The sequence below is a fragment of the Hyperolius riggenbachi genome, chromosome 7, assembly GCF_040937935.1.
Source record: "Hyperolius riggenbachi isolate aHypRig1 chromosome 7, aHypRig1.pri, whole genome shotgun sequence".
Classification (NCBI taxonomy): Eukaryota; Metazoa; Chordata; class Amphibia; order Anura; family Hyperoliidae; genus Hyperolius; species Hyperolius riggenbachi.
In genome coordinates this window covers 9914078-9927929 of record NC_090652.1, presented here as the reverse complement: position 1 = coordinate 9927929, position 13852 = coordinate 9914078, and the positions used below count along the sequence as shown (strand labels likewise).

At 45.4% G+C, this 13852-nt stretch overlaps 1 protein-coding gene across 1 annotated transcript in view; it reads right to left on the bottom strand.

Annotated features, from left to right (window-relative positions):
• The window catches only part of AXIN1 (axin 1), a 168540-nt gene that overhangs the window by 116996 nt on the left and 37692 nt on the right, over positions 1-13852 (bottom strand). The gene's annotated exons all lie outside the window — the stretch shown is intronic.

Here is a 13852-nt window from a genome sequence, read left to right as displayed (position 1 = left end):
CAACTGGTCTTGCTTAAAGGGACTCCGAGCACCTCTCATGGGCATGCGTTTAAGCCAGACGACTTCCAACAAAGTCGTGCCCCTCTGGAGGAGCGTCTTGCATTGGCCATGCGTGTCACTTCCTCTTCCTGCTCCATTCAATGATGCACTTCTCTAACAGAGAAGACATGGGTGACCCGGATGTTATAACATAGCCAAGATGGCAGCCGCGATATTTAAATTGAAATCAAAACTATTTGGTGTAGAACAGCGATTCAGGCATCAAATGAAAGAGGAGAGCACAAGCTACAGAGAGTTATGCATCTTTAAGTACTTTGCAGTACTGGTTGGAGTCTTAAAGGAGTTATCAGGCAATATGAACAAAATAAGTGCTATTTACCGGGGCTTCCTCCAGCTCCAAGCTCCCAGCATGTCCCACGCTGCAGCTTTGCCATCAGCTGGTCGCCGCAGCTCCGTCCTGGTCCCCGGCGATGACGTCAGACACGTTACAACAACATGTAACGCACAATAACTTACAGCAATGAAAAATCAATGGGCTTTTCACAGTGCAGACGTTGCGTTGGGGTATAACGCTGCACGTTAAGTGAAAGTGCTGCATACTATGCATTATACACGTTATTAGCTGCGTTAGACTGTTTGCACATGCTAAGTAATGTTTTTTTTTTTTCTACGCATGCGCTGTTTTTTTCCCTGTGCGACGAAAACGGCGCACCAAATGCTGGGCTAAATAACGTCCAAGTTATAGTGTTTCAATCGGTTGCACTAGGGGCACGTTATGCGACCTTCACGTCGCATCAAACGCAACGTCTTACCGTGTAAGATGCTTTAAAGCAGGTCTGTGAAGTCAGAGGTGGTGGTTTCATAAACTTTGCAATTGGAGTAGGAGTCAGATGATTTTTGTGCCCACTCCATTGCCCTGGTTTAACCCTCCTGGCGGTCTATTAAAAACCGCCAGGGGGCAGCACAGCAGTTTTTTTTTTTTTTTTAATCATGTAGCGAGCCTAGGGCTCGCTACATGACAGCTGCTGTGCAGCGGCATCCCTCCACCCTCTTCGATCGCCTCCAGCGATCAAGCCCGTCCAGAAATCCCGCTCTGAACGGGATTTCCGTTAGGGCTTCCCCCGACTCCATGGCGACGGGCGGGATGACGTCATTGACGTCGAAGGGAGTCTCGATCCACCGCACAGCGCTGCCTGGCACTGATTTGCCAGGCAGCGCATGTGGTCTAGGGAGGGGGGGGGGCCCGGCGGCTAGCGGCGAATCGGCGGGTAGCGGCGGCGATCGGAGTGCACACACAGCTAGCAAAGTACTAGCTGCATGTAGCAAAAAAAAAAAAATGATGCAAATCGGCCCAGCAATACATCTGCAGTGTGTATGCTTCCTGCTTTCATGGAAGCAGACATAGGGTTAACACCCTCTGTTTACAAATTAGCTACTCTGACGAGGCAGCCAGCTGACACAGCGGAGAGATCGAATTATAGTGGTAATTAGTCACAGATGAGGGGGAGTTAGACAGGCTAAACTCTCTAAATACATACAGGGTGCATGTCTCTCTGTTTTCCTGCTGTCCTGTGCAAGAGTTCAGGTCTACTTTAAAAGGAAATAAATATGGCAGCCCCCACATATCTCTCACTAAAAGGTGTGCTTTAAAGTAGCTTATTCATGTCCAGCTGTGTCACAAAGAAGACTGCCCAGACACAAACAAACTATAGAGTGATCCCCCCATTTGGCATCTGTTACTTTTCATTAGACACACCTCCCAACTTTCTGAGGTGAGAAAGAGGCACACTTACGCCACGCCCCTGCCACACCCCTGGTCACGCCCCCATCACACCCCTAGCCAAGCATACCATAAAGATTTCATAAGAAAAATATGTTGTTTTATCATTTAAACCACACTGGTCCTTTCTATCCTGGTTCATTTTTCTTCATAGTAATATTTTAAAATTAGTAATATATCAATTTAAAAGGGAACTGAAGAGAGAGGTATATGAAGGCTGCCATGTTTATTTCCTTTTAAGCAATAACAGTTGCCTGGCAGCCCTGCTGATCCTCTGCCTCTAATACTATTAGCCACAGACCCTGAACAAGCATGCAGCAGATCAGGTGTTTCAGTGGTTCAGACTTATAAGTCTGATCTGACAAGACTAGCTGCATGCTTGTTTCTGGTTTTAATCAGATAATACTGCAGAGAAATAGACCAGCAGGGCTGCCAGGCAACTGGTATTGATTAAAAGGAAATAAACATGACAGCCTCCATATACCTCTCTCTTCAGTTCCCCTTTAAAGTCAGATCTGACAAGACTAGCTGCATGCTTGTTTCCGGTGTTATTCAGATGCTACTGCAGAGAAATAGACCAGCAGGGCTGCCAGGCAACTGGTATTGATTAAAAGGAAATAAATATGGCAGCCTCCGTATACCTCTTACTTCAGTTCCCCTTTAAAGGATGGGAATAAAGTTTAGAGTCAAATAAACACATTTTTCAGTAGAAAAATACATATATTTACATAGCTCTGTACATCATTCCTGAAAGAGGGACAAATGAGGAGGAAAGAGGGACAGAGGGACAGGGCTCCCAAAGAGGGACTGTCTCTCCAAAAAAGGGACATGTAGGAGTTACGCTTTAGGTACACAGAGACGGGACACATTGGTCATGTTTTAGGCACCCGGTTGATACAAGAAAGAGATTTTCTTTGGCTGAGAACCCGGTCAACCAGGATGGCTCCTTTCAGCTGAGCACCCACTTAGCATCTCGTTTCTATGGCAACATCTCCCAGCGATGAACAAAGGAGGTCTAATCGCTGCTGTACCGCTGCACTTCAGCCTAAGTTTGTCAGCTGGCATTGGACTGTGTCTGCAGTTATTGCTGTGCGATGTCTGGGGGGCTAGTGTGTAAACATGGCATTCTCGCTGATCAGCCGCCAGAAATACGTTCGCTTCTAGAAATCGCTGATTCAGGGCTAGTGTACACCAAAAAAAGCTAGCATAATCGCAAACATTTCAAAATAAAGGGCTTTTTGAAGTCATTTTCTTAGGCGATTCTAGACATGTGCCTAGCGATTTTTGCTGCGTTTTAGTGTAGCTTTTTTATATTTTGTTACAGTAGAGCTGGAACTGAACAGCCTTATGTAGCAAAAACGCTTGGAAAATTACTGTGATCTAGCGCTTTTCAGAGCGATTTTCGACTTTCCTATACTTAACATTGAGGCCGAAGCGCTTCAGAAATCAGCAGAAATGCTGCAGGACCCACGTTTGGGAAAAAAGCACATCGCTCTGGTGTGCACCATCCCATTCAATTACATTAGCGGCGAGCGAAGGGCTTTTCAGAGCGCAAGCGTTTTAAAATGCGCTCTTGGTCTGCACCAGCCCTCAGGCCCCATTCACACTTAGAAGCGCAAAACGTTTTGCGGGAGTGATTATTCCGCGATTTCACTGCGATCGCGTTTAGCGCTTCTATAGCACTGAAACGCGATCGCCGGGAAACCGACTGAAAATGGTGCAGGCTACGTTTTTGCGTTTCGCGATTTTGGGCGATTTGCGGCGATTAGTGCAATTCGCCCAAGGAAGAATGGGCCCGTAGGGTTTTATTACACTAGTGCTTTCAAAATGCTCAAGTGTGAATAAGGCCTCACAGTGATTTTCTGTTACAAATTATGTGGATAAGGACTGTCTGTTTCGCACCGAAAATCACTTACTGCAATTGCTTTTATATTGACACACAAGCGTTTTCACTGCGATTTTGCATTTCTATACTTGGAACATAATTGATATTGCTACATGCAGCGCTTTTGCGATTTGAATAAAAATGAATCTGTCCAGTGGAATGTAGCCAAAAGGTTTTCATTGTTTAAGCGCAGGTGATCAGAAAAGCGAATCGAAATCGCATAGAGTGAACCTGAACTGAGTAAAATTATTTAAAATAAACACACATTGTATCTGCAAATGAATATTACATACATACCTCACCATCAGTTCCTCTCAGAAGCTCACGTTTTCTTCTTACAACGATTCCTTCCAGTTCTGACAAGATTTTGTCAGAACTGAAATATATCTGTTGCTTTCACTTACATATCAGGTGCTGCCAGTTATATATCAGTTGCTATCAGTTTTAACTGAAAGGACAACTGACGTGCAAGGAAATGTTCTTGTTTCCCTATGGCTCAACTGGGCGATATTACAGTATAACAGTGTGCTGACCAGGAAGCTGTTTTGGGGTAATGGCCATTTTAAAAATGTACACGGGTGTAAGTACACGGGAGGTAAGTATGACCGACGTATGTTTATTTTGACTTTTAATTTTCTTTTTTTTTTTTAATTTTCAGTTCAGGTGCTTGCGTGATTTCTGTCGATTTTGAAGCGTTTTTGAATCTAGTGCTAGCGATTTGTACTGCAGATTTTTGATTTCCATTAGGGCTTTATGGGCACAGCAAGCAAGTAAAAGCGTTGCAAAATCGCATTGTACAGTGATGGGAAATTTTCAGCGATCCTATACTTGGTATTGAAGCCTCCAGTAATGCAGCGATAGTGATTTCTGGGATCACCTCCATTGACCTATTGCTTTTAGAATCACCGGCGATTCAAGATCGCTGCCGAAAGCGTTCTAATGGGTCCCAGGCTTAAGTGAGTTTGTGCCGGCTATTACAGCAAACCTGTGGGGGGGGGGGGGGGGAGGGGGGAGTAAAGCTAGACACTTAAAGAGAAACCGTGATTAAGAATTGACCTTTATCCCAGTCAGTAGCTGATACCCCCTTTCCCACGAGAAATCTTTTCCTTTTCACAAATGGATCATCAGGGGGCGCTGTATGGCTGATATTTTGGTGAAACCCCTCCCACAGTGTGATGTCAGGACCATGGTTCTGATATCACACTAGGGGAGCCTTGTTGCATTGTGGGAAATAACAGCTGTTTACAACTGCCAAAAAATTAAGCAGCATCTCCTTCCACTGACCTCTCCTGCCAGCAGTAAAGATGTCACCATGTGATGAATGTCAGAATGTAGATCAGGGAGAGGAAAGATTTTACAATGGGCAAACACTGACTAAATCATTTATACATAATTATTATGAAAATGAAGCACTTTTTTATTACATTATTTACACTGGAGTTCCTCTTTAAGTATAAGAAGTGCATAGAATACTATTTACACTTGGGAGCCTCCATCCATACAGGTTTCTAGCTAAACTTCCTTTGGAGGAAATAGTTTTTTTCCCCTAAAAACCACAAACAGAGGAGAGCGATCATCCAGCTTCTGGCAGGACCTGGAAAACAGAGCGGGGACGGTTAATTTCCCGCTGGCGTATACGGTGGTTGCAGGAAGCTGCAACCCACTCTTGTGAGTATAGCTTTAAATTATCTACAATACTACACCATTGTCTGTGAACCTCATTGCATTGTGTCCAATTGCCAAAAAAGCAAGCAGTATCTCCTTCCACTGACATCACCTGCCGGCAGTAAAATGTCACCATGTGATAAATGTCAGAATGTAAATCAGGGAGAGGAAAGATTTTACAATGAGCAAACACTGACAATCATTTATACATAATTATTGTAAAAAAAAAAAAAAAAGCACTTTTTTATTACATTACTTTCACTGGAGTTCCTCTTTAACTCGGTAGAGGAAAGCCTCTGGATGATCCAACTTCTTCTCTGATTCTAATTTACCCCACTGATCCTTATCGGTAGCCTCTTCCTTTTCATGGCCATCCATGTACGAGCGTGTCCCCACTATGCAGGCTCAAGTACGGCCCGTGACTGTGCGGCAGAACAAAGCCACTCGTGCACGGAGGAATAAGACATGCGTGAGCGGCTCAGTGCTACTGCACAGGTGCGGACTGTAATAGTGCCTGCGCAGTGTGGCCATGCTTGTACATGGAAGGGGGCATGTGGAACATATGTTGGAAGGTCCCAGCGCTGGACCGGTGGAGGTGAGAAGGATGGGGGCGGCCCTTGTGGAATATATTTGGAAGGTCCCAGCGCTGGACCGGTGGAGGTGAGGAGGATGGGGGCGGCCCTTGTGGAATATATTTGGAAGGTCCCAGCGCTGGACCGGTGGAGGTGAGAAGGATGGAGGCGGCCCTTGTGGAATATGTTGGAAGGTCCCAGCGCTGGACCGGTGGAGGTGAGGAGGATGGAGGCGGCCCTTGTGGAATATGTTGGAAGGTCCCAGCGCTGGACCGGTGGAGGTGAGGAGGATGGGGGCGGCCCTTGTGGAATATGTTGGAAGGTCCCAGCGCTGGACCGGTGGAGGTGAGGAGGATGGGGGCGGACCTTGTGGAATATGTTTGATCTTTTTTTTCCTTTCAGGTTGCCATTAAACGCTGTTATTTCTTTGTTCGTGTGACATGGGCCTAAAGCTTGCCACAGACATACAATCAGTCTCAGTTTAGCCAACCTACGCCCCCGAGTGATTGCCGCACCCCCTCCACATTTTCCACTTCACAGGCTCTCTTAGAACAACTCCCCACGTATCTGATTGGTAGCCGTCCAGCAGCTGAGCTCATGCCTAGCCCAGTAAACAGAAGTTGGCGTGACAGGGGAAGGTTGGGTGTTTTCTCCAGGAGAGAGTTGAGAAACCGCGGCTAAGCCTTATCAGCACAAGAAATAATCTTATCGTGCCCAGCGCTAACATCAAACAGAATGAAAGAACAAAGATCATAAGACTCACTTTTATGAGGCCATGAAACGTCTTGGAACTTGCAGCCAGTGAATATACAAGAGCTTTATGGAGCAAACACTGTAAAGGGAGAGAGAGAAGAGGCGGTAATGGCATTTCAGTAACGTACAATGCTATGGTCAGGGCGGCCTGACACGGCCTTCTCTCTGAAGGATATATGGTCCGTATCAACCTGATTGCATCTCGTGTGCCGATAGTGAATGAGAAATATCCCGTGCGGCCGTCAGGGCGGTGAAAGTGAGCCTGGCTTTGATGTGACTGTCAGCTGGAGAACTCCTCTACCTCTGTGGTGGGTCCGGCCTACGCCCGGCCTCATCTTGGATAAACATCCAGAGGGCATCTCAGTATTTTTATATTTGGTGGGTTTTATTTCAGCAATTTTATGCCTACCAACTTTTTGAGATGAGAAGGAAAGCCAATTTATGACACGCCCCTGCCACAACTCTAATCACGCCCCCATCACAACCCCTAGCCACGCATACCACTAAAAATTCATAAGCAAAAGATATAATTTTACAATTCAAACCACACTGCTCATTTCTATCAACACAAGTTTTTATTGATATTAACCATTTAAGCCGCCTGGACATGATTGTCACATCCAGGCGGCTGTTGCTGTGCTTCTGCAAGTTCCCGCTCGTGCGCCCAAGAAATAATGCATTTTTTCAAATTTTTTTCTTAATATTCCTGTGAAAATGCATCTGAGCAAAATGTACCACCCAAAGAAAGCCTAATTGGTGGCGGAAAAAATAAGATATAGATCAATTTATTGTGATAATTAGTGATAAAGTTATTAGCGAATGAATGGGAGGTGAAAATTGCTCTGGTGCATAAGGTGAAAAATACCCGCGGGCTGAAATGGTTAAAAGGAACCCGAGGTGTCAGACCTATGAAGCTTCCATATTTATTTCCTTTTAGGCCTCGTTCACATCATTTAGTGCAGATGGCTATGCAATCGGAACGCAACGTGTACGATCGCGCGTCATCTGCGATGATATGGGCTGCAGAACCCATTCACTACAGTGAAAGGATCTGCGCTACGATTCCGGAAAATGCATGCAGCTGTGCGATAGCGCATCACACTGCTGCGCAGCGCATATGATGGGAGCGGCAGAAGTGCTGTCTATACTCTTCTACCGTTCTTGTGTGTCGCACACCATACGTGCTGCCGAAATATGCACAGCACGGCGTATAGTGGGAACGAGGCCTTAAAAAAATACCAGTTGCCTGGCAGTCCTGCTGATCTTTCTGGTCAGTAGAGTCTAAAGCCCCATCTACACCATACAATCTTTTGTCCGATTCGATTCATATCATTGATTCAATTTGATTTGATTTAGTCCGACATGTCCTATCGGGATTCAGTTCAATTCAATTTGCCATTGTTTTGCCTGGAGTTTATCACTGACCACCTCGACAGGCCGAACTCATACGCTAGAATTCTTCTCCTGGACTTCAGCTCAGCCTTTAATACTATCTGTCCCCGGATTCTGTATGACAATCTCACAGAGCTAAATGTCCATCCAACCCTTGGTCTCTGGATCATAGACTTCCTCTCGAACAGGTCCCAGGTTGTTAAGCTGGGCGACATATCCTCCAGACCCAGAGTGACCAACATTGGAGCCCCTCAAGGCTGTGTCTTGTCACCATCTCTGTTCTCTCTACACACGAATAACTGCATATCCACAGAGGACTCTGTCAAAATCATCAAATTTGCGGACGACACCACAATTATTGGCCTTGTCAGTGAGAACGATGAGCAGGCTTACCGCAAGGAGGTGGACAGAATCTGCAATTGGTGCAATGAGAACGGGCTGGTTCTTAACACTGCCAAAACAGTGGAGATGGTCATTGATTTCAGGAAGCATGCCAGTATTCCTCCCCCGATACACATTGAGGGCACTGAGGTCACTAGGGTTTTCAGTGTCCGCCTCCTGGGTACAACCATCTCTGATGACCTGACCTGGAGGGCAAACACTACCGCAACCCAGAGGAAGGCGCAACAAAGACTCTTCTTCCTTCGCCAACTAAAGAAGTTCGGTATGGCCCATGAACTTCTGAGGTCCTTCTACTCTGCTACAATCGAGTAGGTCCTCTGCTTATCCATTCTGGTCTGGTTCGCTAGCTGCACCGCCAGCGACAGATATAAACTCCAGAGGGTCATCAGCTCAGCGGAGAGGATTATTGGAAAACCCCTCCCCCCTCTAGATCTCATCTATAACACCAGACTGCGTAATAGAGCATTGAAAATTGTGGGCGACCCCTCTCACCCTGGTCACAGTTCTTTCAGCCGACTCAAACTGGGCCGGAGGTTTCGGTCCATCCCTGCCAAGACCACCAGGCGCATGAACACTTTTTTTTCCCACAGCCGTTAGACTCTTGAACTCTTCCCACCCCTCTAACCCCCCACCCTGCTGCCATCTACGGACTAAGACCTGATTTCGGCTGCGGCTGCTCTTGCTTACTGCTTGCCTAGTTGTACTAGTTTCACTACCCTCTGCTACACACTGTTATTCCTGATAGATCCGCAATTGCGCTACTGCAAATGTTGTATTACTCCTGTTCTGTTGCATCGCTCATGTTCTGTTGTACTTCTCTGTATCATCTTGTTTGTTGTATTATTACTATCTCTGTGCCAATCAATGTGCCAAACCCAATTCCGGGCATGGTCCAACTGTGCTTGGCGAAATAAATTCTGATTCTGATTCTGATTCTGATTGGACATGTTGGATTAAATCGAATTGAATCAATGATATGAATCGAATCGGATAGAAAATTGTATGGTGTAAATAGGGCTTTCGTCACACACCTGAAACAAGCATGCAGCTAATCTTGCCAGATTTGTCATAGACATGTAATCTGCATGCTTGTTCAGGGTCTATGGCTAAATTTAAAAAAATATTCATTTATATTAATGGGAATAAAGTTCGCAGCCAATTAGACACATTTTTCAGTAGAAAGATACATATATTTACAGAAATCTGTACATGAGTCCTGAAACAGGGACAAACGAGGGGCAGAGGGATTTGGTTTCCAAAGAGGGATTTTCCCGCCAAAAAAAGAACAGTCGGGAGCTATTTACAAATCTTTAAAGGACACCTAAAGCAAGAGAATTATGGAGGCTGCCATATTAACACTGTTTCCTTTCAACCAGTTCAGCCTTTAGTGTTTTTTCACCTTATGCATCCGAGCAATTTTCACCTCCCATTCACTCACCAATAACTTTATCACTAAATATCACAATTAAATAATCCAATCAGGCTTTCTTTGGGTGGTACATTTAGCTAAGAAATATTTTACTCTAAATGCATTTTAACGGGAATATTAAGAAAAAATTTGAAAAAATTCATTGTTTGTCAGTTTTCGGCCATTATAGCTTTAAAATATTACATGCTACCGTAATTAAAACCCACGTATTTTATTTGCCCATTTGTCCCGGTTATTACACCATTTAAATTATGCCCCTATCACAATGTACGGCGCCAATATTTTATTTGGAAATAAAGGTGCATTTTTTTCAGTTTTGCGTCCATCACTATTTACAAGCTTATTATAATTTTAAAAATATTAGTATTATAACCTCTTGACATGCATATTGAAAAAGTTCAAACCCTTAGGTAACTATTTGTTTTTTTTTAATTGTAATTTTTTTCTAATTAAAAATTTTATTTGAGTATTTTGAGTGTGTGGGAGGTAAACAGTTAATTTTAAATGTAAAAATGTCTATTCATTTAAAAAAAAAATATGCATGTAGATGTAGTTTTACTATTTGGCCACAAGATGACCACAGTTTTGGCTTCCTGTAAGCGTACTTACAGGAAGTGAAGAGGGGATGTGTAACAGAACAATCGCAGCTTCTCCATAGAAGCCAGCAATCATTTTAAAGGTCCGTACACACGTCGGACTGGAGGCAACGACGGGTCCGTCGTTGCCTCCCGCTGGGTGGGCGTTCCAACGACAGTCCGGCGTGTGTACGCACTGTCGGCGGACTGATAGAAACAGCCGCTCAGATCGCTCAGAAACAGCCGTATCAGTCCGCCGACAGTGCGTACACACGCCGGACTGTCGTTGGAATGCCCACCGAGCGGGAGGCAACGACGGACCCGTCGTTGCCTCCAGTCCGACGTGTGTACGGACCTTAAGGGACTTAAATCAATTCTTGGGAACTGCTTTCCCATTCATTGATCTCTGGGCTAAAAGGCGGCCCGCACACCCCGGCGGTTGCGGTCCTGCGAACCCCGGCCTCTCCGTTTTTTCATGGATGTAGCTCCTACGTCCAGCATGCATATTTTGGACGTAGGAGCTACGTCCTGTGGGCTATACTGGTTAACCTCCCTGGCGGTAAGCCTGAGCTGAGCTCGGGCTATGCCACGCAGGAGGATTTCTCAGGCCCTGCTGGGCCGATTTACTTACTTTTTTTTTTTGCAACACACAGCTAGCACTTTGCCGCTTTTCGCCGCGCCGCCCCCCCCCCCCCCCCCCCAGACCCCGTGCGCTGCCTGGCCAATTAGTGCCAGGCAGCGCTGAGGGGTGGATCGGGACTTAGTCGGTGACGTCATCCCGCCCAGTCGCCATGGCGACGGGGGAAGCCCTTCAGGAAATCACGTTCTTTGAACAGGATTTCCTGATCAAAGATCGCCAGAGGCGATCGAAGCAGGCTGGGGGATGCCGCTGTACAGCGGCTATCATATAGCGAGCCCTAGGCTCGCTACATGATATAAAAACAGAAATATTTAAAAAATGGTGTTGCGCTGCCCCCTGGCGGTTCCTAATAGACCGCCAGGGAGGTTAAACAATGCACATTACCTGGCCCCTTACACACGCTTGTTTGACTAACCTCCCTGGCGTTTAATTTCCCCAGGATTTCTGAGCAAAAAGTGATCCAATTAATTTTCATAACTTTTTTTTTCTGTAACTTGCCAAAATGTGTCAAGCAAGGGTCTAGTATACAGTGCAGGAGAGTATTAATGTGTATGCACGTCAATACCGTTCACAGCATGTTTTGTATTGACGTGTATAACAGTCAATACTGCCATGAAACAGGATGTGAGAGCAATATGGAGGCTGCCTTATTTATTTCCTTGTAAACTATGCCAGTTGCCTGGCAGCCCTGTTGATCTTCTGGCATAAGTAGTGTCAAATTCCTGGAACAAGCATATGGCTAATACAATAAAACCAGAGTCAGCTGAGTCAGAGTACCTGATCTGCATATGCTTGTCCAGGGTCTATGGCTGAAAGTATTAGAGGCTGAGAATCAGCAGGACAGCCAGGCAACTGGTATTGTTTAAAATGAAAAAAAATGGCAGCCTCCCTATCCCTCTCACCGCTGGTTCCATTTAACGACGGCCTCAACCGATAATCTGCTGTTAGTACAGTAGCCCTGCAACCGATCTGCCAGCCGGATCAACTTAGCAGAGCTAAGGGCGATTCCTTTGTGCTGCCGCTTGCCCCACCCACTGCGTGACATTGTATACGCATTGTTCCCTCGACGCTCCGCCCCCCACCCCCGCATAGCAGCAGAACACGTCGTCAGCCAAACAGCTGACTTCGCGTCTGTACAGTGCTGGCCCAGCGATGTCACCCGGGGCAGTGGGTTACGATCCCCAACCGGCGACATCTGTCACAGGTGTGTACGGGCCTTAAAAGACCACTACAATGGAGAAAGTATGCAGCTAGTGACCCGCCTGTACAGTGCTCTACCCCACACTGTCCCCCGAGAGATCAAGACCCGATCCATGCAGGTGACTGTAACCGAGCTTAGGCTTTTTAACAATTGCTGCAAAATACAGCATAGCTCCCAACTGTCTCTCTTTTGTAGGGACAGTCCCTCTTTGGGAGCCCTGTCCCTCTTTCCTCCCCATTTGTCCCTCTTTCAGGACTTTGTCCCTCTTTCTATGTAAATACAGTATATATATATTTCTCTACTGAAAAAATGTGTTTAAAGCGGACCCAAACCAAACATATTTAGTTGCAGCACTCTGACACATACAAAGATAAATAAACACTCCTTCAAGCCTATGAGCATTTCAGTGCATGCTTTTCATCCTTCTCTTTTCAAAACTAGGGTTATACAGGTGGCAGCCATTACTTCTGAGCTTACCGTGTTTCCCCTAGTAAGACATCCCCTGAGAATAAGCCCTAGCAGGAATTCCTAGCATGCTTGAAATATAAGACATCCCCCAAATGTAAGCCCTAGCAGCAGCCCACATGACACCAGCAAGTCACGCTCAATACAAAGCCTGGATACAGGGGAGCAGCAGTATAATGTGAGTTCTACAGTCCTGTATTTGTGTTTTTGTTGGAGCCAGCCCTCCTGATCTGTTGTGTGATAAGCATCAGCAGCACTTCACCTCTTCCCAGGACACACAGCTTATCCTATCATAGCTCTGGGGAGCCTGACAGAGTTCTCTGCATGCAAGAAATAGACTCTTACCCACATGAGCAGCAGAATCAATTTCTTGTAAGTGAGAGCCAATATCTGCAAACCACGAGCTCTGTGCATGCTGCTTGTGTTTCAGCATGGCATGCAGTATATACACTTTGTATAGGAAAACTACCAGTGTTTCCCCAAAAAATAAAACATCCTCTGAAAATAAGCCCTAGCACATCTTTTGGAGCAAACATTAATATAAGACAGTGTCTTATTTTCAGGGAAACACGGTAGTAGGAGGTTTTAGATCATGGGTGTGTTTGTCATCAGCTACCCTCCCTCACAGGGGCGTGGTGTATGTGAAATCTCACACAAGCTGAGATCACCTCCCCTGTGACATCATCAGTAGCAGCCTGTGTTTTGTTTTGGTTTTTTATCTCCTCCACCAGTCTGCCGGATTCTGTCCCGGCAATATGAAAGGAAGGGAGGAGTTCCTCCAATATATGTAAAATATTGTATATTTGTCATCATGCAGCTGCTAATTATTATTATAAGTTAGAAAACAGATTTTATTTCTGAAATCTTCTATTTTTAATTTGGGGCCACTTTAATTGACTCTAAACTTTATTCCCACCCTTTAAATTGATATATTACTAATTTTAAAATGTTAATATGAAGGAAAATGAACCAGGATAGAAAGGACCGGGGTGGTTTGAATTATAAAACAACATATTTTTCTTATGAAATCTTTATGGTGTGCGTGACTAGGGATGTGGGGCGTGGTCAGGGGTGTGTCAGGGGCATGGCTTAA